We start from the raw sequence: 24,619 nt of genomic DNA on the forward strand, positions 1-24,619 counted from the left end.
GTTAAAAACATTCTGCTATCTAAGAAGATTTGTTAATATTTATCTAGACAAGAAACTTATTTAAGGTGAGCTACAAATCCGATATTTGATAGGTTGATTATGTATCAGTTTTGTGTATGTGATTAATCTATCAATTTTACTATTCAAAACTGATATAACGCCAGTCTTTAAATTAATATTTGTTTTGCATGCACAATTTTTACAATATTGATAAACGAAAACAAGGGCTTGAAATCTCAATAGAATGTTCCATTAATGGCGATAAATGGCGAAAACTCATACTAACACCCAATCTTCTTGGGAAAGAAATAGGGAACAAGAAACGTCGCGCAGTTCGTGGATTAGAAAAGAGGGGGACGGGAATCTTCGATCAAAATAGGCGCAGTTCGTACCCTACCCTGTATTTATTACTTAAATTTCAATCACTAATGAAACATATACTTTTGATTCACAAAAAGATTTTAAATTTAAGATTTTTTATTTTTGTTACATGGATCTAAAAAATTAGTCCCATAAAAGTCTAGATTTATTTGAACTGTAAATGTAAATGCAATCAAATAAGTAAGCACCTATATTTTAATTTGGCTACATTTTATTGATACATTTAAATAAATAACAAATACATAATAAATAGATTTAAACAATAACTTAATTACACAGAGAGTTCAGTTTCATTTTAGCCTCATTTCATTCCGTTCATTTTAAAAATTATCTAACTTTGCAAATGAACTGTCAAAGGCGGCATTCGCGAAGTTCTTTAGTTCTTTTACGTTTCAGTAGATGGCAGCACATGGTCAATAAATTCCATCTGAAAGAGAAAAAGGCGCTTTGATTTTTACAATTGATTTTTTAATTTTTTTTTTTTTTATTTTATAAAAATATTAGAGCTAAATAAATGTATGTACGTATTTTTCAGTTTGGGAAAGAAGAGGTAGAGGAATGATCTCTAAGTGGTTAAAGGGGATTCATAGCAGCAAGAAATGTTGAAAATGACTTTACTAGGGAAATGTAACTGCTAAACTGCTATTTAAATGCATTTTTCATACTGTCTCAATAAAATACCGCAAGATCAATTATCCTTATAAAGATAATCCTACTAAAGCGAATTATGAGAGTGTTTGAAGGTGAAAACTTGTTATTCCTGAAGATTCATGTGTGACTAACAAAAAAAAAAAAAAAAAAAAAAAAAAAAAAAAAAAAAAAAAATTCCAGGGATTAAATTCTAGAATTAAAAATGCCAGAATTTTTGGAAGAAATAGTGAACAAAAATAAAATAATATGTAACTAAAAGATAAATAATGACCAATTAAGAAATTAAATGAATGTAAAGAAGTAAATAAAATATTAATAAATTAAATTCAGAATAATAATACATTTTCTGGCTATACTGAGAATCAGTTCTACAATAATAGGATAATAATAAATTTTCTGGATATATTGAGAATCAGTTCTACAATAATAGGCAACAGCTCAGTTTACTTGCGCCTCTGATTGAAATTCAGATCTCCCTCAAAAATCAAGATACACAAGAGCCGGGTTGGTGGGCGGAATTTACGTTTTGGTATGTTCTTTTTCTTGTGTTATTTTAACTAAAGTTAGTTGAAAAAATATCCTTCACAATTCGATAACACTAAATGTGTTTCTTTGGCATGCGAATTTTAAGGTAATTAAATATTATATTTCATGGGTATGTCCAGTTAGGAACCATTTTGTCAGTTACGAAGTTAGAAAGTGGCATTATAGTGAATTTTTGATTTTGCTATAATTGTTTCTGCAGAAATACCGTTTTCTAAAGATAGAAGAGTTGCAAAGTTTAAAGAACATTAGTTGAAAATTTTTGCAAGTTAAACTAAATATCAAAAGTGTTTGAGAACCTCGCTATGGTGAAGAACTCTAATCTCCCTAGTCTGAACTAAAATGACAAAGTCCTGCGAAGGTTAAACAAGTTTTTATACTAATTATTTAAATTTAAATGAAGGCATCGCTTATGCTTACGAAACAAAACTGCACCACTCGTGGGCAATTGTAATAACGTAAATTGAAATTTAAACTCAAGTATTGTAGTATGCGACTACGATACTTGAATTTAAACATTAATTAATTTAATTTGAATATTTACCATTAGACTACACAAAATGGTCTACTTAAGCTGGCTCAGTTATTTAACGGCGCGCTTTAAACATCGGGCAGCAAAATGGCTAAAGCCGGAACAAAACTGCGGAACGTAAACTGAAAGCGAGGTTGTCAAAAGCTCTAACTCTAAAACATCCAAACTTTCGGCTTAAATACTTAGCAACAAATTTGCACTCTGGTGCGAATTACGGAAAGAAGAAGTTATAATAAAGGTTTCAAATCATAATAACTGGTTAATTAACATAAAATTCTTACAAACGAAGAAGTTGTAAAAATAGATACATATAGTTTCTATTAAAATAATTTTAGTGCATTCAATAGTCAGTAAATTGTTAAAAGACTAATTGTATCCATCAAGCCTTTAGAATCAAAAAATACATTAAATTTCTGTAATAAGAGGATTAAATATCATGCATTAGATTTTAGCATTATACAGTTAAGCCATTAATGAACTATAGGTTGATAAACATGTCATCATCATAACGACGTTGATTATTATGCATAAACGAGTGCGTTCATTCATTTCTAGATATGTTTCGCATTCATTTGAGGCTTTAATTTCATTATATATTATCTCAACTGGACCGTAAGTATACCGTGAAAATATACCAAATCCCAACGGAATTTGTATTGATTCCTGGGGGTCAATGAAATCATAAAGAGGGTGAATGATGATCAAGGGATCGAATAGGCGTCGATAGCTGAATACGCATCAGTAATTGATAAGTGCAATGAAAACTTATTACCAAAAATTTGGAAATTATATAAATTAAATATAAGAGGAAAAATACACAAAAATTACTTATAGGGGTCGACTGGAGTCAATAGCGAAATATGCACCAGCAAATACATGAGCTCAATCTAAACTTATTACCAAAAATTATTAATAAAGTTGGTAGTTAACTTTTTATTAAAGGAAGGAAGAAATTATATAAAACAAATATAAGAGGAAAACTACACAAAAATTGCTCAATATATTTAAATATTAATAATATATTTTAAGAAATAAAAATTTTAATGCAAATGTTTTAAGGAAAAAAAAAGAATTAAAGGCAGAAACGCAAAAACACATAGTTAAAAATTAATATTATGATCCAAGAAAGTTGATTGCATTGAAGGAGGATGTTTACATATGCGTATAAGTCCTATTCAAACTACACGGGTTACACTTAGTTTAGAGAAAGTTAAAAGTTAAAAGAAAGTTATCTTAAAGAAATATCTCAAAATAAAAATTGTTGCCAAACCAACATTATTGACCCCATCTTACCTAGCAGATACAGACTTTAGTCAAATCAATAATTTACTTGGAAAAAAAATCGAATATTTTTGAATGAGGTGATTTAAAGTTTCAGTTAACCATTTTCATACCAAATGTTAACAAATTTGCATCACTACATCAAAGGCCGTCATCACATTCATTAAAAGTGAATTTCTCTGCAAAGAATCTGTGATTTTTGTGTCTGAAAGCTTGCTTGTAATATTAAAAATAATAATAACACAAAAATAATAAATAATTTTTTCTAAATATTGTTTTCATGTCTTTAGTCTGTTATTTTTGTGGGAATATTTGTATTATGATTATGTTATATGCTGGATAGCATGCAGACAAAAATGTAAGGCGTTCTTTGAAGGAAATTCTCCCTTAAAAGGGCTCAGTGCTAGAGAGAGTTCAGAATCCCCAGATTTAGATTATTTTCCATAAGAGAAAACAATAAAATTTATGTTTTACAACAAATTAATTCCAAATATGCTAGCTAAGTATTCTTATACCAAGCAGAATTGTCAACTATTAGTTTTAAATTCTAAATTAATAAACATTCTTTTAAGTACTTAATAAATACTATTTAATATGTCTGACTTGTTTACTCTACTTCTCATTTCTCTAAAAATTAATGAAATATCGCTTAGACAGCATCGTATTGGTAGGTATAAAAACACATCTAATACACAGAGTGACTTAGAAGTTTCAGAACTGTTCATTCTAAATACTATTCATTTTAGCAATGGAAATCATTCGGAGTGGTTTTTCTAGGATAAACTTCTTAGAAGAAGTGCTCCTGCGAATTCCAGGAAAGAAAAGAATCTCATGCAATCTCATGCGAAAGCAGAAATTTGCTGTTATGTTAGAAGCTGAAAGATCTATGAAATAACATCGAGAATAGGCATCTATGGCATCCTAATGAGAGTTTGCACGGCATGGTGAGAACCATACTCCGTTGAGTGAATTTGTGTTTCATTGAAAAACACGGTAGTCATTTTTAGTAACTTCTATAAAAAAGTATTCCTTTCATTTACTGTTGTTGTAACTTCGGAATCTTGCAAGTTAACACTGTACCTTTAACACAAATGATTCAAAGAATGAATAAAGGTGGGAACATTTTGTTTTAGAGTTTTCGAGGCTTTGAATTACATTATACGCCTGTCCAGAAAGTAATGAGAGTGAATTTTTCGCATCAAGAAGAAGGACAAAAGGGCGATATTTGCGGGCGTTAGGGGTGGTAGGCTATCAGCAATAACCGAAACAAAGAGACAAAATGCAGAGAGGCACACGCTCCAGAGTGAGCAAATAAAAACTGAAATCCATGCTCATTACCTTTTGTGATATCAAGGGAATAGTGCACGAAGTGTTCGTGCTACCCGGACGGAAGTTGATGTAGAGGTTTACAAGGAAGTGCTTCAAAACTGAGGAATCGAATCATGAGCGACTACACGGAGCTCACAAACAATTGGATTCTGCATCACATACTTTAATGTGATTCATTTCCTGGAAAAACACAAAGTCGCAACGCTGCCACATCCACCACACAGCTCAGATCTGTCACCGCCAGATTTTTTCCCCTCGGTTAAAATCCAGCTAAAATAAAATCCAGTTCAGTTAAAATCCAGTTAAAATCCATCGAACTCTCAAGTTCGATCTTTTGATAATCTGGAGAACTTAACGCGCATTCTGAAAAGCATTCCAGTTGAAGACTTCCAAGAGATCATCAGTGGGTTGAAGAGTTATTGGCAACGTTGCACTAATGCAGGAGGAGGCTATTTTGAAGAATATTAAGTTTATACAAAGTTAGCTTGAAATAAACGAATTTGATGGAATCGGTCTCATTACTTTCTGAACAGACCCTGTACTTTCAATCTGGAAGAAAAATTGCGACTGCAACCTAAAATTTACAAATCATATTAACTATTATTTGTTCCCTTACTGTGACGGTAAAGGAAAACATATTTACTAGTTTTGCTTCAAAGGGCGATACTTAGACCACTTAAATATTTTCTTGATGAACATCTTCAACACAGGAGCAAATATATTGTCTTACAAGGAACCCATAATTCTTTTTCTTATAAAACATCATTAAAAATTCCACATCACATTATATAGGAAAACACGTGCTACTGGGGCAAGTAGAATCAATACATTCAATATTGAATAATTATCATACAATAATTATAAAACATTACCATCTTCGTCATCATCAATTTCAAAATAATTCTCGCCTATTGGAGGAAGTTTACGATACGCTGGAGGAATAATGAAAGGATGATGAACAAGTGCTTTCTGATGAAATTTTCGGAAGAGGTGCACTTTTGATAGTCCCGTCACGGGGGAGAAGATATACCCTGCGATTTCATCTCCCCCGATGCCGTTGACAATGTAATCGGCGTTGGCACAAACTGCAAATATGAGGATTAAAGTAATGGCACAAATCTGAAAAGGAAAGTGTTTATTTATCAAACTTGAAGAAAATTTATGGAAGTTTTAAAACAGTATAAGTTATATATAATTAAAAGGAGACCTTAATGATGTTATAATTTTGTTTGTTGTAAAATTGTCACAAATTACATTAAATATTTGGCAAACACTTTAAAGCAATTCATTTCTTTCCTTTCCTAAGTCTAACACTACGTCCTCTAAAACTTGGTTGTTATCAATTTATATAAATAATTTATCAATGTAATACCTACTTTTTTGTAATTATTTAAAAATAGCTAATATATATAATAAAAGTTTACAGAAATAAATTCCTAATTTTAATTCTAAAAACAATCAATTACACCAAAACATTTTTAACTTCTATAATCTAAATACTTTTTGCTTGAATGACAGTACACAATTTCGAATTGAACTCTGTTTTGCGGTATATTATATAACACCAAACTGGATCAAACTGGTCTTCCAACTGGTCTTCGGCCTTAGCAGAATATATTCAACACAATGACTTTACTAATAAGGTATTGAAAACAAATGATCTATTTTCAAATTTATCCGACGAGCATTATCACATATAAAATGTTTCGAGAATTTTGACCGTGTTGTTACTTTTTGAATTTCGTCATAGATGACTGCTTTCAACCTCAGAAATATTACAAACGTTGTAAAGAAGCAGGTTGCGACTACAGATTAATAAGTATTAATATTTCTGCAATTAACTGTCGTAAAAAAAAGGAAATACACTTTTATATCTCCTTACCTCAAAACAGAAAATCCAATAATAAAAAGTTAATTTTTTAGATAATAGTATATAAGTGTTTGTGGTTTTGATGTTAATGTGCCTATGAGATTATTGTAATGCCTGAATATATAATAAATAAAAGAAAGCATTCAGATGGTTAGGCCGAAACCATCGGTAATTTGGTCATTCCATCACCGAAAGCTGTTAGTGATTGTGCCTATGAAATCATTGATACAATGATAAAAATTCCTTTAATGTTATTAATTCTTTCTGTTTTAGAGCAGAAATTATGAATTCGAGAATAATACACAAAATAGAAAAATGATGGTTTTAAAATTTATGCTTCAAGAAACTTAGTGCTTATAGAAAAGTTAAAAATGTGATTTAAATCTTACGATGTTAATTCGGTTTAAATATTGAAATTTCGAATCGCATAACTGTAATTTTTTTAAAATTGCCCATAGAAATTAAACAAAAACACGCCTTTACTATTCTGTCTACACATTTATAATAATTTTTAAACAGTGCTTCATTTTTAAGTTATTGTTATCTCATGTGAACTTCATAAAATGTTCCAGGTAAATATTTTCTGAAAAAGGATTAGTACGAAATTTCCTGCAGAACTTTCGTATCCCTGGATACGAAAAGAAATCCCTGGATACTGAATACTGAGTATCCAGTATAATCCCTGGATACCCTGGATACTCAAAATTTAGTATCCTGGTATAATCCCTGGATATCCAGGGATCCCTGGATACCGTGGATACTCAGTATTCAGTATCCCGGTATAATCCCTGCATACTGAAAAGAATTAGTACGAAATCTCCTGCAGAACTTTCGAATCCCTGGATACTATTGGCTTTATCTGCTTTGTAGAAATATAACTTCAAATGTAAAATTTTTGCGAGTGTGCAAGGTTGCATAAGAATTACGTTCTGTGTTTTACATTTATATCTCTCACATTTTTCAATAGGTGAATATTTTACTCCATTTATTTAAGATAGTTCCATTCAGTGCTCTAATCCAGGCGAACTGGCTGGCTGCATGGGCATTCTTATGAATTTTCCCTTGTGCAACGTGAATGCGAGCCAGGTTGCCTTAAAAAGTTCTCCATGGAGCATCTCTCCCTTTCCGTCTAGTGCCCAATGCCGGAGCACTTAATAAATAAAATAAAGAAAGAAAGCATTCAGCAGGAAAGGCCGAACTCACCGATAATTTAGTTGTTTGGTTATCGAAAACGAATTTTTGATTCGTACAGCGGAGGAGCGATATTATAGCCCCGAGAAAAGGAAGCTACACCGGAAGGGGACTAATCCAAGGTTTCTCACCTATTTTCTCTACCACCAAACTTCTCGAAAGGATTTTGAGTTCTTCAGTTGTGCACGTGCCCCACGCAGTAGAGAGAAACATTCAAGCTTCTTCCAGAAAAGAACTTGGACCGAATAATCATGACACGGATAACAAAATACCGATAATCATATAATAGGCGATCTATTGCTTTTATTTATTTATCATCTTTTTGCTCGCACTATCGAATATGACAGCTCTTGAAGTTTTTTTTTAATGAATGTATAGTTACTGAATTGTGACATTACTGAAATTTAAACTGGCTATGCGAAGAATAAGGCGCACTCCAAATTTACCAATTTCCGTATTAGATAATGATGTTTCCTAGTAACTACCTTTTCGTTATTTAGTAAGATTTTATACTGGCAACTTTAAAATTTTTTTATTACTGGAATTAATGTAATAACTCTAAAATATCATGTAATCAATATAATGTTTAAGGTATAAAATGGCAGAATGTGCGCAATGACGAGTTTGTGCAAGTTTCTGATTTATTAAGCGAAAACAAATGGTTGTGTGCATGGAGCAAAAACCATAACGCATAAAATATATGTAATGCTTAATGTGCGCATTGGCAAGACAGTGCGCGTTGCCGAGTTTGTGCAATTCTTTGATTTTTCTAAGTGAAAACTTATTGCTGTGTAAATGGGGAGAATAACAGTAATGTGTTAAATAATCCGTATGATATTTAATGTGAGCAATGCCGACACTGCTCGATGGCGAGTCTGCGTAATTTTCTGATGTAATTATGCGAAAACAGATCACTCTGTTGATGGGAGCGAAAAACAGTTAACAGAGTGTAAATTTCAATGGTTTTTATAATTAAAAAATAATAGTTTCATAAAATAAAAATTAATTAGCATTCATATTCGAATGTGCGATAAAATAGCGGGAAAATGAAATCATTAAAACAACAATCAATTTTAGTGATACCACCTGAAAAATAAATAAGTAATTTAATAAAAAAGCAGCAGATCGCGTATAACATGAATAGCTAATCAGAATACGTACCCTAAGCAGGGATTATTAATTTGCCTATTCACAGAATATATTTTGTTAAGCTTTAATTGATATTGATTGTACACAAATGGTGTCAAGAAATTCTGAGTTATTCGCTCAGTTCAGAATAACTTGTTAATCTATCGGAAGAGTTTGCCCAACTATTGATCAGAAGCTCTAATCGCTTTAACTGCCCCTGTCATTAATGAAAGGAATCGCTGCTACGTGAGAAACCCATTCAATACCGATAAAAGACTTTAACTCAGCTTCCATTAATAGACCGCTAGGATAAAATCATTAAACATTAGACGTTTCGTAACAAATTATAGACTCAGAGAACCAAATACTTTCCAAGAATTCTTTACCGAACAACATTATCTAGTCTGATGAGAAAATTATGTGCTAAAAGCAGCACTCCTAACATTTAGCCAAACTCATCTTCTACGATCATAAAAGACGTGATCGATCATAAAGTGGATGAAACATACGCTTTTTGTTTACGAACTCTATATTGGCTAACAATCGCAATTTTTTTTTAAAAAAGGGCAGTTCTATAATAAGCAAACTCTGCTGTAATGAACAATGCAGCATTTTTTGCGAAACAGGAAAAATAACTAGGAAGCGTTTTAAGGTAAAAAGCTTTTTCATATTGATTTCATATTGATATATCCGCGCCTATCTTTATTACGTAGTATTTTCACCTCTTTTGACGTATTTATCTATCTGTTTCGTTAAAGTTTCTTATATATATGTAACTACTAGAGTATTTAACCTTTTTTTTAAACTAATCTTATCGTCCGAATGCATAGAAGGAAAAATTAAGCGACTAATTTAATTTCCGAAGAATGCAGTTACAATGAAACAAATGAAAAGCAGTCATGGATAAACTACTGGTAATTATTACAATATTATTTCTTCACAAAAAAGTTACATTGAAATGTATAGTAATATATGGTAATATTAATATAACAATATCTGATGGATATTGAGTCGATATCTGAGGATAAATGAGCAGAGTTCCCTTGTATAGCCCCAGATACGCTTCACATGAATGAGTCTTAACCGCCGTTATCAAGAGGAATATCGGAGGGACGAAACAGACAAAAGAAAGACGGGATTCAGACACATCAGCAACAGATAAGCCTACAATGAGCTGGAACATAAATAATAGAAGTAAGGTAAAATTACATATTTGAAGATTTTTTTTTAAGTTTGAGAACACCAACCATGTTCGGTATCTTAACTAAGAATCTCCACAAAATGCGTTTCAAATAATAAATAAAAGGGGAAAGAAAACGGATAAAATGCTAATACAAAAATGCAAATACAGATTGAATATGCGGAATAAAAATAGAAATAATCAAGAGGGGATACATTTTACCAATAAACTAGCCTTCAGAGGGGAAAACTATGAATAAAAAATCTGATGTGTTTACCACATGACTTCCTTGTACGGAATATCAAATTATACGCGTTTCTTCCTGCATTTCATTTAAACTTATTTCCTCAAATTTCATTAGAGATATATTTCTCATTCAATTAATTCAGTTTTCATTTCGCGATAAGGCAAAAATACATAAAAACTCAAAATATCTATATTAAAATTTGAAAGATACAGAAAAACATAAAACACTACATACAGTTAAAACAATTATAAAATTTTTCTTTACAATTAAAATTAGAGTTTCTACGCAACAACAAGCAATTCAGCCAGCGGGCAAGAAGGCAGATTTTTCGGTGCATAAAACTGAAATTTTACTCTCGTTCGGCAAAGAGAGACTGAAGCTGCAGAAACTGACTTAATTTTTTGTGGACGCTATGCTGGGTCAATAAATCGGATAATTAAATAACTTAAATAATTAAATGATTATTCCAGAATGGATTAAGCATAATTAAATTCGCAATAATAAAAGAAGACGTTACGTTTGCTGTTGCGAAGCTTAATTTCTTTAGATTGGCAACAGATTTGCTATTCTGCTAAGTTTCAAATTTAAACAAATATGGCTGCTATGGTAAACTAAAATTAGGCTTAGCTGTACTTTGCATGCAGGTTGGTTAAAGGCATAAAAACCTTAACGGAAGAAAAGGACAACATAATTCAATCATTTTTAAAGCAAAAAATGCACAAGTTACAAACATATAAGAATAAAGAAACTGAGCTCACTGAGCCGAGTGACAGAGTGGATATATATGTACATATACTTATATATCTATGGTGCGGTCGATGGGCAGGCAAGATGAGGCGCACATCTGCATGTTATAGCAGTCCTATATATAAAATTTCAACGCTCCGAGGCGTACATACGTACATACGTACGTACAGACGCCACGAAAAGAATCTCTTCTGAATCTATTTTAAATCAGTTTTATAATTCGTTTGGGAAAAAGGAGTCCTTTATTCTATCCTTACGTACAGATGTCACGCAAGAAAGCATCGTTAAACTGCATTCGATACCGGTCAAAATAGATATTTTCTTTGAAGTATGATACTCGAAATTTTTCGCGATTATAATACTCCCTTTTTACCTGGTACAAGGAAATAAAAAGAACGGAAAATATATGAGAACATTTTTCAAATTTTCAGAATCTAACGGCAAAAAGATAGGAGGAAAACTGGGGAGGAAATACGGTATATGTGTAGTCATACATATGTAAACATAAGAAGTGACTCACTTCCTACAATTTTCATCGTCCGACGAATACAAGTAAGATTTTAAAGTAAATAATTTTACTTATGCATTTTTCTCTAATATATATCAATTGTAGAGTTTTCTTTTAAACGTCTGAGCTGTCTCAAATAGTTTAAAACTATTTAGTAATAACTAGTAAAAGAATATTGAACTTGTTGCAAGATTTTTCATCTTTCAAATTATCTAATAATTCTCTAACTACTGTTAGAATATTACTGATCATTTTGCAAGATTTCGCACACTTAAAGTTATTTAGTAATTCTTCAACTATTGCTAGAAAATTCCTGGGCCTTTTGAAAGATCTTGCACCTTTAAAAATTGTTTAATAATTCTAAAATCACAGGTAGATAATTACCGAACCTTTTTCAAGATTTTATACCATTAAAATTATTTAATAATTCTTCAACTACGGTTAGAAAATTACTGAACCTCTTAAAGAATTTTGCACCTGCAAGTGGAAAACGATTTATTTTACTTTTACCTTTGCATTGACTTTAATTTCTTTTTTCACGAAACGACACTTCGTGAAGAATGTAAATTGCTGATAAAATTATTCATTTAATGACTAGAAAGGTTTAACGACTGTTTTACTTTAAAAAGGAAGTTTGAATATGTTTTATTTTTAAATGTAGAGCAAGATTGTATTTAACGATATAGACAGAAAAAGGAAAAGGAGTTAATTTGTTTTATCAGTCCAGTAAAAATGGGATAAAAATAAAGTACACACTCGGGGTCAAACAAATGTTAACTGCAGAAAAACGGGCAAGAAAAAAAAAACAATTTTATTGCCGGAAAATTAGAAACTTATGCTACAGTTAATTGAGAACATTAAAGCTTTTTATTTCTGATAACTTACAAAAATGAATGATTTAGTGATACGGAGAGAATTCTAGCAAATACTACGTATGTTTGCAGGTTGAGGATTAATATTTTTCTGTAAGTATATGTACTAGTTAAAAATGCTAACTAAAAAAACTGTTAAAATTTTTTGCTTGGAAAGCAAATGTCGAGGAACAAATGTTAATAGGATTTCGGATAAAATTCCAGTATAGAAGCTAATCGAATTAGTTTCTTTATAATCATAGAATTTTTTGACGCGGCTTAATAGCTATTTTGAGTTTAAAAAGCGCTACTTTGAAGAAAGAAGATTGTAAATTGAAATTTTCATAACACCAAACAATAAAGATAGAGCGCATATTTAATTTTGGAGACTCTGTTTTACAGTTTTTACTTAAACCATTGAAGATAAACATAATTATATCGTTTCCCCCCCCTAAGCATATATTTAATTTAATTGGCTTTTAATCTGCAGTTTCAGAAGTTTACATGCAGCAGATATAAAATATTTTCTTGTACTTGAATTCAGATATTTCAACAGATGTAACTTTTATCTACGTTAAAGTTAAAAACTAGCTAATATTTTGAGTCATGTATTTAGCCTTTACTTTGAACAGATTTCATGTTTATTTATTCTAATTTTAAGAACGCATGCGCCATGAGGGTTCGATTCGCACATTTAAATTTTACACTTAGTGTAGAAGAAAGAAAAGTCTGAAAGGTTTCAGATTTTAACGACAGCCTAAAAGTATTTGTTAGGGTTTCTTAAGCTCGCGCTGTCTCCTATTGCACTCACCTTGCTACCTCATTTCTTTTTACTTCTTAGCTTTATTATTAAGCAATGTTTTCTTCGCACTTAACGCCATATACACTTCAACGGCAAAATTACAGAAGTTTTGAAAGCAGCATAGCAGCATATTTTTAGAATTTTTAGAATTTAGCAGCATATTTTAGCATAAATTTCCCGAAGCAGCGTCAAGTGTTGGCATACATTTTTCTGTTTCTTTTTCAGTCTTAAATATATATATATATATATATATATATATATATATATATATGTAATATGTACATGATAAGTATATGTATATGCATCTTTTCTTTCATGAATTTTTATACTTTCTAACAGAGGTTGGAAATTTATGATGTGCTTATATTTTGAAATTTTATTACTGAACCATTTTTTGCAATATAATGAAAGTTTAATCTGCATAGAAATAATCGCTAGTTCAGTTTTATCTCTTATTATCACAAAGTAATGAATCCATTTAGTTGCTACTACAACTAAACACCTCTGAATTGGCATTTCATTATATTCGTAATGAATAAGTAAAGTTTATTGTTGTTAGTATTACGATTTTATTCAAGTATATTTTTGTGACTTTGTAATAAAAAGCAATAACTATTTCCTAAAATGATGCCCGTAAGTTTTTGTATGCAGTTTTTGATCTAATAAAATATGAAAACTAAAAGTGTCTAAAAGGTGGTTAAAAGAAAATATTAAGCTCTTTAAATCTATGAAGTTCTTTAACTCTGCATATTATTTCATAACGTTTACAGAATAGCAAGCAGAGCTGCTATATTACACTGTCACTAAAATTTTTTAAAGAGATATAACTGTAATCAGAAGTCAAACAACAAAAATCAGCGTTATATTTACAAAATTTTCACAGGACTAGTTTCGATGGTTTTACCGAACCACCATCCTCAGCTGCAAAACCGCAAATGAGCAAGATAGGAAATAATGATTAAATAAGATAAGAAAGCCTGGACAAGAATAAGCAAGTGGCGCCATCTGTTAGTGAAACCAGAACTAAAACATAATTTCTTTAAAGGCTGAAGGCAAATTTGAATTGGAATTAGGATCGTTAACTAGGACAGAAAGATTTTTCTGAATGTGAAATGCCTCTAGAAAATCCAGTTCTCCAATGGAGATGTTTTTTGAATAATTTTGGCAGCAAAAAAATTGAAAGTGTGGTTTTCGGACCAGCAATGTTGAGCAACAGAAGACTTCTGTGTTTCCTTTTTTTTAACATATGCCTCATGTTCCTTGACGCGAAATTTTAAGGCTCTTTTAGTTTGGCTAATGTAAATTAAACCAAACTGGCAAGGAATCCTATAAATACCCCAGGAATTCATATCCGGAATGGGGTTCTTGAGTATGGAACTCGGAATTTTATTGATGGGAGAATAAACAACTCGAAAGTTAAATTTCTGCAAAATATGTGCAACTTTATAGCTTAGTTCTTCATCAAGGGCTAGTTTGGAGGGGCAAACTTGAAGAACACGGAAAACATAGGAATAAAATGAAGCTAACTTTTGTTTAGTCGGATGACATGATTTAAATTGTGGTGGAAGGCAAACCGATGAAGGTTTACGGTAAACCGTAGTACTGAAGGTGGATGTATTACGTGTGACCAGAATGTCGAGAAACGGAAGAGAATTGCAAGTCTCAAGTTCAAAAGTGAACTGAATAGCAGGATCAATAGAATTCATTGTTGAAAGAACTTTATTTAAATCAACTTTATTACCTTCAAACAGAGTAAAAGTATTGTCTACGTAGCGGAACCATGCCGGGAAGTTTAAAGTTTCAAACAATTTTTATTCATAATAATGCATGTAGATATCAGCCAGGATGGGACTGAGGGGGCTTCTCATGGCTAATCCCTCAGTTTGCCTGTAATATTTATTTTGGAAAACAAAATGTGTTTGTTTCAAAAACCATCGAAACTTGTCCTGTGAATGTTTTGTAAATATAACGCTGATTGTGTTGTTTGACTTCTGAATTAGTATTTATTCGGCGTGTTATTGTGTCTTAATATAACTGTATGGTCATGCTTTTAATCTACAGAATAAACAGTAGACAGTTTTATCTATAACATATCTTATAAATAAAGATAATAATCTTATAAATAAAGATAATAAAACAAATTCCAAATTCTAAATTTTGGCTTCCTGATTCCCCTATTCGTTGGAAGACTACGTTATTCAAAATTTGATGGCTCTAGGTACCTTTATTTTATCACAGTGTGAGTCGTTTAATCACAATTTTTAATATAATACAGGGCTCTAATATTTGGTGGTAACAATTTAAAAAGTGATTCGTTGTTTGTAGTGAATCAACGAAAAATGCCAAAACGAAATTAATAGCACTTCTGGGCAAACGCCATTTGGACTAAAAAGATTTTATATTACGCCCAAAGTCGCGTTTCTTTTAACGTTTTGCGTGTTACCGTTATTTATTAAATATCATGTACTGCGCACTTAAACCATAAAATTCAGTTCAACACCAATATCGCAAAATAATTTTAAAAGAAGCAAAGCTTTAGAAATTCTGATACTGAGTCTCGGCGCGTTGGAGATAAAAATGTTTTTCCCCCGTACAGTGTTGCCATTGTCCGCTTTGAAATCACCGAATTTGTTAATCAAAAATTCGTTAAAGTATTACAAAATACGAAATCAATTATAAAACAAATTTCAAATTCCAAATTTGGGCTTCCAGATGAAAATAAAGATTAATAAGACCATAAGATTACTTTATTCATAACTTGATGGCTCTAGGTACCGTTGTTTCATCACAATGAGAGAAATATGCATGCATTTAGGGAGATTTTTCATTATTTAATTCCTTTAAACATAATTCAGGGCTCTAATATTTAGTGGCAATTTAAAAAGTGATTCGCTGTTTATAGTGAATCAATGCAAAATGCCAAAGCGAAATTAATAGCCAAGGGCTAACGCCCTTTGGGCTAATAATTAATCTGTTAATTAATATTTTAAATAACAATGAAAAAGTAATGCTAAAATTAAAATATTTACGATATTATGAAAGTTTTTAAAATTTATTCTATGAAAATGCATAGACCAAAGCTTTGAAGCCTGAACATTTGGACTCGACCAAGCGACTGATTTTATTGATCACTGAGTTTAATAAGTGACGGGTATTGTATATTATCCATCAGCAATAACGTGATGCCCTGTCATTTAACAATAGGAACAATAAACAGACCTTTTAGTTGAACTATCTTGATACCAAAACATGATATCTACATTGTTTAAGAAGTTCTAAATTCGCTGCGTTTAACAATTTAAATTTTGTGTTTTTTTACCGTAACACGTTTTATATTGCATGTTTTTATTAAGAGAAAAAAAAATGTTACTCTTAACCTTATTAAGCAATGTAATTATGGAACAATAATTGCGTATTTTTTAATTACTCATAAATACTTGCTTTGACTTCCTAATTAATTGCATAAAACTATAAGGAATGAAATGCGAAACGCGTTTGGAACAGGAACAATTACTTTAATTATCACTTCAGTAGCACAAATTAGAAGCTTAAAACCAAAAGAATTGGTAATTAAGTTTTCCATGGTAAACAAGGAAGGCATATTTGGAAAAGAAAAATGTGTAGATCGTTAAAGAGTTTTAAAACATGAAAAAAGTAAAAGATATGCATATATTTTAAAGATATCTTCTACGTTAGAAAATTACAATTAATTTAGTCTAATTGCAAAAAAATTTAATAAATAAAGCATACATTCCTAAGTCATTACTAAACTGAACATAAAAAAAAGGTATTTTAAAAACTGAATTGCGCAGAGTGACTGTGCTTTTCTTTTTTTTTTTTCTTTTTTCTTTTCTTTTTTTTCTTTTTTTTAAATCCGTTTTCTAATGACAACAACATTTAAACATAAGCAACATTTTAAAAAACGGAATGTTTTAATTAAAAAAAGAAAATTAGAATGATTGAATACATTTTGAATTTTTTACATAAATTTTTTATCAGGACCTATCATGATGGACATTCTTTCAATTCGCATGACTCGTGAAAAACAAATTATTCGACAGTGACTGTGTCTCGGGCACAGGTACACTGGTGACTGCACCAATCCAATCCGATATAAATAGTCGATATAAAATATTTTTAGCTTCCACGCTCCAGTTTGGTGCCATTTGGCGAAGTGTAAGATACTTGATTTTCCTTTTAAGTTAAATCTGCCTGTTATTTATTAAAAAAATATGCGATTTACAGCGGCTCTTCTTTATCCCTTTTATTAATTACCAGATGGATTCGTGATAGGACACTAATTGAGTTTAATTTAAAGCAATATATATATATATATATTATTGTAACTATTTTAGGCGTATGATCATGCCAGCGGCTAGTTATTTCAAAAGTGAAATAGAAAGCAAAAATGATTCGATGCAAATGTGAGGTACCCTTTTAAGTTAAAAATTATATGGCAATACTTAATATTGTTTGAAAATTCTAAACATGTGTTGTTTTTAAAAATTTTGAGATTTTGCTATCAAATTTTGTGCGGTGTAAGCGAAGAAAGCGATGTTTAATAATAGCATTTAGAAGACAAAAAACGTTGCGTTAGCTGAAGTGTGTCCAAGAGTAGGCAGATAAATTGCGAGCTTAGCGAGAGTATAAATACTTAAAAAAACACTCCGGTGCCACTTTAAAATATTAATCTTTCCAGATTTTCTTTTTATTCATTTATTTTTATTTTAGGTGTACAAAATACACTCAAATAAGTATGAAAGCTTGGCAAATGTGTCTTCCAGTCCTCGCGCATGCTTCATTGGAGACAAGTTATGGATTTGAAACTGAGCATGCTATTAAAGAAGACGAATGGAAGTATACCAACATTTTTACAAAAGCGTTGAGTAGGTTCCTTGCCATTTATGGAATCTCGACACCATAAACCATAAACTTAAATTGGATTATTATATACGTAAATTAATACTTAATTAATACTATATGATACTTAGATTGTGTTGTTATGCATATTATACACATGGAGACTAGAAACATCCTTGTAAATGCTCTATTTTTCATAGTTCCATGTGATGGAAACTTTAGTTAAGTTTTACTTTAACATGGAATTTATTAGAAAGTATAATTAAAAGTTTACTAACATTTTTAAAGGACATGGTGTGCTTTCTTTGTGATTTGCGGAATTTTGGCATCATGGTGCATAAACGTACATTGAATTAGTATACAAATAAATTATTCCTGAATAAAAATTGAATTGAATTATTATACGTATTATACATAGTAAGACTAAAAACGTCCAATGTGGGCAAGCTGTGTTCTTTATAATTCCAGATATCTACAAAATTTCTATTTTCTCATCTTAATACAGTATTCAATGAAAAATAGCTTTCTTGTCAAATTTTCAAAATAAAATGATTTTTGTTTGGTAGTGAGCAACGAAAATTTTAATGAAGGGCTTGCATTTTATCTTATAAAAACAAAATATCAAATTATAATTAAAGGCTTTATATTTTTACTTAAAACAGAAAGCATAAATGACAAAGAAGTTTTTAATTAAAAATAAAACTTTAAATTAAAAAAATTGAAAAATACCTAAAAAATTATAAAAAATAATGAATTATTTTGGAAGCTGTGACACATTATTTTCTTCTTTCATGTCAGCTGATTTCTAAGTAAGTTCTAAGGCCGTGCAATGATTTTTTTAAAAAGATTTTATATAAAGCTTAGGTTTAAACTCTCTTAAAATTTCCGGGTTAAAGGGATCGTTTTAAAATTTGAAATACGTTGTGCACTCAAGAAAGATCTTGTTTTGGAAATATTTTTCATCGAGTTGAAATATCATTTAACTTCAGCTACAATAACAGGCAGTCTGTCTAATGACTTTAGCTAATTTCTTTATACTTATTACGAATTCCATTGTAGACTTTTCCTGTTACAGCCATTTAAACAAAACCCTGTAATTCATTTATTTTTGTTTCAAATTTTAATATGAAACTAATTAGTTCATATCGTTTTGTTTTCTATTGGCTATGAACATGCTATGCTACTTCTTCCATATCCCATGTTTATAGATAATGGGCACTAAAATTCAGTTTTAAGTCCTCCTCTTGAGTTCTTCAGTACTTTTAGTTTCTATTTTATAAAAACATTGTTGCAATAATCTATTTTATAATGACATCAAGAGGCAGTTCAGCAGCTTCCCGTGATAATTTGTGAATTTTTTCTTGCGTTCAGTATTAATCCTTCAGACGCATTTGACTTTAACGTAGAATAAATGTATTTGTCTTAAAAAAAACAAAAACAACAAGGGGATCATAAATTGCAGGCAAATTTAATAAATCGCTTCACGTGATCCCTGTATAGCACACCACTCTTGAGGCATTTCCTTGGCATTTCGCTATTATCTTTAACAATCGGTTATACGTTATACCTGAAATTAGATTTTGAATTATATTTTGATGTAAGAATGCAGGAGACTAGGCTTCAAAATTGAGACTTAAAGAATTGTCTGTTAATATCTTCCTTGAGTTCAGAATAAAAAGGACAGGCTACTGACGATTATGTAACTTCTTTTTCTACCAACCTAAATGTTAAAGATCGAAGTTGATCGGTTTCTGTGACTATATGAAAGCCTTGAAATATACTAAAATTTTTTGTCTAATACTAAACTACAGATTTTCTAATACACAAATCTTTACAGAAATATCATTTAGTCCTACAGTGTTTTCCCTTGTACTTTCAAATTTATACTAGTGATTTCCTGCAAGCACTGAGTGTGGAAAAAACTATAAATTATATTTTAGTTTTTTGTCTTCTGCCTAAAAGCCAAAATCCTCATTAGATTCCATTTAGTCAAGCAGGCCTTTCTTCCACGTGAAATGTTGTAAAGTAAACCTTCGTAAAGCGACTTGCACAAGCATTTATAATATTAAATTAACAAAACGACATAAGATCTTATAATATTATTTGTACATTTTATATTTAACAGATACTATTTCTTGGCCAAAGCCGATGTTGTAACCAATGTAACAGGTTGTTTTTATATACAAATCAGCCATCACCACACGACTTTCTTTCACTGTTGTTAAATTATACATATTTTTAGTTGAACTTCATTCAAACTTATTTTCTCCAATTATTCTAATTTACTTAACCAATCTCTTAATGCAAGTTGATAATAACATAAAAAATTTCAAATTTTGAAATTAAATATCCTGGTCAACTTTTGTCTTGGAGTCAAACTACTTTTATTTTTGTTTCTTCATAGCGAGTGTAAAACGTTTTGAAATATGAGTATGGAACCGGAAGACCGCACTAAAAGTTAGATTTTGTTATTTGCCCAAAATTAATTTTCTTAATTTGACTTTGCAAAAACATGAATATTTTCGTCATTTAAAACACTTCTGTAATTGGAAGTATCTGTCAAAGACCAACGATTATGAAAATAGAGATCGGGTAAGGACTTCGGTAAGCCGGGTAAAGGGTGCAGCAAGCCGAAATTATTTAACAACTTTAAATAAAAACGGGAGGTGCACAACGAGATGTTATAACAGTCCTATATATAAAATTTCAAAGCTCTACAGCTAATCGTTTCTTAGTTATGGGAAACAGTTAATTACACTTGTACACACATTCAACGTACAGACGTCACGAAAAACTCCGTTTTGAATTTATTCTGAATCAATTTTACAATCTATTTTGGATTAAGGAGTCCTTTAGTTTGTTAGTACGTACAGATGTCACGCAAGAAAATAGTCAAAACGGATTCGCGAAAGGACAAATTTCTGCTGAAATCAGAAACTCAATAAGAACAATACTTCCTCGCAATAACAATACTCCCTTTACCTCGTACAAGGAAGTTAAAAATTGATAAAATATTTTTTGAACTATTACTTTAATTTATAAATTTAATGCAAAATAAAAAACTTTCATTATATTAAAAAGTTCATTTTCAGCAGCCTTCTTTTATTTCTTAATTAAATTAAAATTTATCTTTTAAAATAAATTTTTACAGTAAAAAAGTATCTTTGCCAGTAAATCAGCGATTTTACATAAGAAAATTGCATTATTTTATAAACCTTACCTGAGTCTTCATAACCCTAAAAACCTTTGATTGTTCCTTCTCCGTTTCAAAATGTACAAATACATATCAGCGGCGAAAAATCTTAAATTTTATACCGCAGAAAGAAAATGCAGAAGAAAAATGTTTCCATCAACAAGCTTCATGGCCACTAATGATTCTTCAAAACTCATTGAGCCATTCCTTGAAAGGTTAACAGCCAGCGTTATTGAAGAGATTTTTCATGGTTGTTTGGAATTTATGTATCGTTTCCTGAAGTCAATGGGACACTTCCAATGTAAATCAAGCGTGGAATAGCAACACAAACAAGGATATCCTAAATTTGGTGCAGTTTTTAAAGTCAAAACACATTTTTATGCTGCTACACAAGGTCGAGAGAGAAAAACACTTGCTGGATATAAATGTTTTTTATATTAGATTTATGTAAGATAACCTATTTAAAAATGTATTAAATTAAAGCAACTTTATAACTTTTTCTGAAAGGAATGCATTTTGTGAAAAGATACTGTTTACGAATTTGACAAAGTTTGGTTGATTGTTACATAATAAAACAGAGATTTACAAATGAGAATGTCGAATATAAACTTAATGTTTTTATAAAGGAGAAAGGGGATTATAGCCAAAGCACTAGGTAACGAACAAAGATATCCAAAATGAAAATAGCCAAATTTCATTGATTTTATTATACAAAATAGGAATATAATGGTAAAATTGTTTAGTTATACGTGTTTTGAAATTCATGATGTACTAAATCAAAGACTAATGGCTTGATCACTGAATGCGAACACCTTGGATTTGCTACAAGCTTGATATATTTCTTATAAATAATGGAATTCTTGTTTATATTATTACTTATTTATTGCCTAATTTGTAATAAGAAATGATTTAGCTGATGTTCTAAAATGCTAATTGGATGCTGTGTTTCTAATGCTCACTGTGTATCGAGGCATTAGGTTATATCGATGCAGGAACGTGAAAAAGGTGCAGTGCCCTCACCAAGGTTCAAACTCCGAACCTCGCGAATGCATGTCGAGTGTGCTTTCAGTTACACCACGAAGGAATGCGGAAAGGAGGGAGAAAATACTTTATAACTGATTCAGTTTCGTCAGAAGGTGAAAAAATTTGGATACTAATACTAAATATGAGTTCCATTACCGCAATTACGCGAGTATTTTCATTCTTATTTTACCGATTTTATTGGTCGTAAATCGAGCGGATAAAATAATGAGAATAATTTAATTTTCAAAGGATGCGGTTATAGTAAGAGCATAACAAATAAAAAGTATTCATAGATAAACTACAGGTAACTATCACAATATCTTTTTTTCCTTCCTTTTGCGAAGTAAAAAGGAAGTATTGCAATCGCGAAATGTTTCAGGCAGCATATTTCAACGAAAATATCCATTTTCACTGCTATCAAATGCTGTATGTTTGCGTGACATCTGTACGTAAGGACTGAATAAAAGACTCTTTCCCCCCCCAAAAAAAATTATAAAACTGATTTAAAATGAATTCTGAAAAAAATCGTTCGTGGCGTCTGTACGTACGTACGTATCTCGCATTAACTCAAAAACGAGTAGCCTCAGAACGCTGAAATTTTGTATACAGGACTGATATAATATGTAGATGTGCACCTCGTATTTTGGTTTCAATCGGCCGCACTAAACGTATATAAATATATTTATATATATATCCACTCTGTTACCCGGTTCAGTAATCTCAGTTTCTTTACTGTTATATGTTTGTAAATTGTGAATTTTTTGCTTTAAAAATGATGTTGTTTTTATCTTTCGGTTAAAGGTTTTATGTCTTTAGTAAATCTTCATGCAACATTTTTAGAGTTATCAACAGTTTAAAAGTTGTTTAAGTGCGTCTAAGCCTAACTTTTTTTGCGATGGCGGCTATGCTTATTTACATTTGAAACTTGGCAGAAAAACAGATTTGTTGCCAATCTAGAGAAACTAAGCTTCGTAACAAGAAAGATAATTCCTTCATCTGTTATTGCCAATTAAATCATGCTTAATCCATTCTGGAATTTATTCGAAGACATAAGTGTTTAAGACTTACTTATGACTTAGATATTTTGAGTTTTTATGTATTTTTGTTTTGTCGAGAAGTTAGAACTGAATTAATTGAATGAGAAATACTGAATCGTCTGTGAAAAACTGTTTCCTTTTTTTTGCTTAATTTCTTTTATACATCGTTCTAGATTTATTATAGTATTTGAATAGAATATGTGGCAACGATTAGATAATTCTTCAAATTATATAAACTTTGTGCATTCTGAGGTATAATATGAACGAAATATAATGCTGTTAAGTGAACCGAGCGACAGAGTGTCGTTATGGTAAACAAATATAGTGAATTTCAAAGAGTGCATTTACTCTACTGTGGTTTAACGAAGTAGACGCTATAGACGAAGTAGATTTAATTCAATCCAATAAAGTTTAAATGAGATGCAAGGAAAAATGCGTATAATTTAATATTCCGTACAAGGAAGTCATGTGGTGTGCACATCAGATTTAAAAAAAATCTATATTGTTATAGAAATACATAGTAATAACAACTTTATAATGTCTAATTCAGAAGTCAAACAACAAAAATCAGCGTTATACCTACAAAATTGTTTGACTTCTGAATTAGTATTTATTCAGCGTGTTATTGTGTCTTAATTTATAATGTCTAATAAGATATTTTCATTTCTACTTCCCCTATAATATGAAAAAAATCACGCCCATTCTTATTGTTGTCTACAGTGTCTTCCTAATTTCAAATCGTTCAGCTATTGGAACTACTTCTTCTGCGATAGTTTGCAAGTCGTCATCATTCCGTCTTAGCTCGTGCAATGATTTTCAGAACGATGAAGAGCATTAGATATCCCTGTTTCCTTGAAGCATCAATCAGTAAGTTGATAAAAATCAGTACGTGAATGAATTTATATAAAAATTTATAAGAATTCGCTTTCTGAAGGATCTGAAAACGGAGAGATTTACATGAATATTTAAAAATTTTTCAAAACCTTGTTCTAAGGATCTAGGCTGAAAAATGCATGAGTAAATACCGTGATTTAGTTTTCTCAGTATTAGTTACAATCCAAAATTAGTTCAAATAATTTGATTTAATATAACAGATAGTTTGAGGAATTTACTTAATCATGAATAACTTCATCTATTTTTTAGTTTAATTTAATCTATATAAATTCCGTAAGGAAATGTTGTACATCAATAATATTATATATATTTAAACAACAGATGTTCAGAGTAATATATATTGCAGTATACGTCTTCAGAAAAAGTGCTAA

The 24,619-nt window shown here is 30.7% G+C and overlaps 1 long non-coding RNA gene across 3 annotated transcripts in view; it reads right to left on the bottom strand.

Annotated features, from left to right (window-relative positions):
* Positions 1-572: 572 nt before the first annotated feature.
* LOC118188837 (uncharacterized) overlaps positions 573-24,619 on the bottom strand; it is a 32,080-nt gene continuing 8,033 nt past the window's right edge. For 2 of the 3 annotated variants that reach the window (XR_004758179.2, XR_004758178.2), the window contains exons 2-3: positions 5,590-5,836; positions 573-808 (exon numbers count right to left, since the gene is read on the bottom strand). This is a non-coding gene — a long non-coding RNA (uncharacterized LOC118188837). Of the gene's footprint in view, positions 809-5,589; positions 5,837-21,321; positions 21,448-24,619 lie in introns of those variants that run through there. The other variant, XR_015041915.1, reaches the window with a different exon arrangement.

Source organism: Stegodyphus dumicola, chromosome 7, assembly GCF_044657685.1.
Source record: "Stegodyphus dumicola isolate Sdum_Otavi_A_Nest chromosome 7, ASM4465768v1".
Lineage (NCBI taxonomy): Eukaryota > Metazoa > Arthropoda > Arachnida > Araneae > Eresidae > Stegodyphus > Stegodyphus dumicola.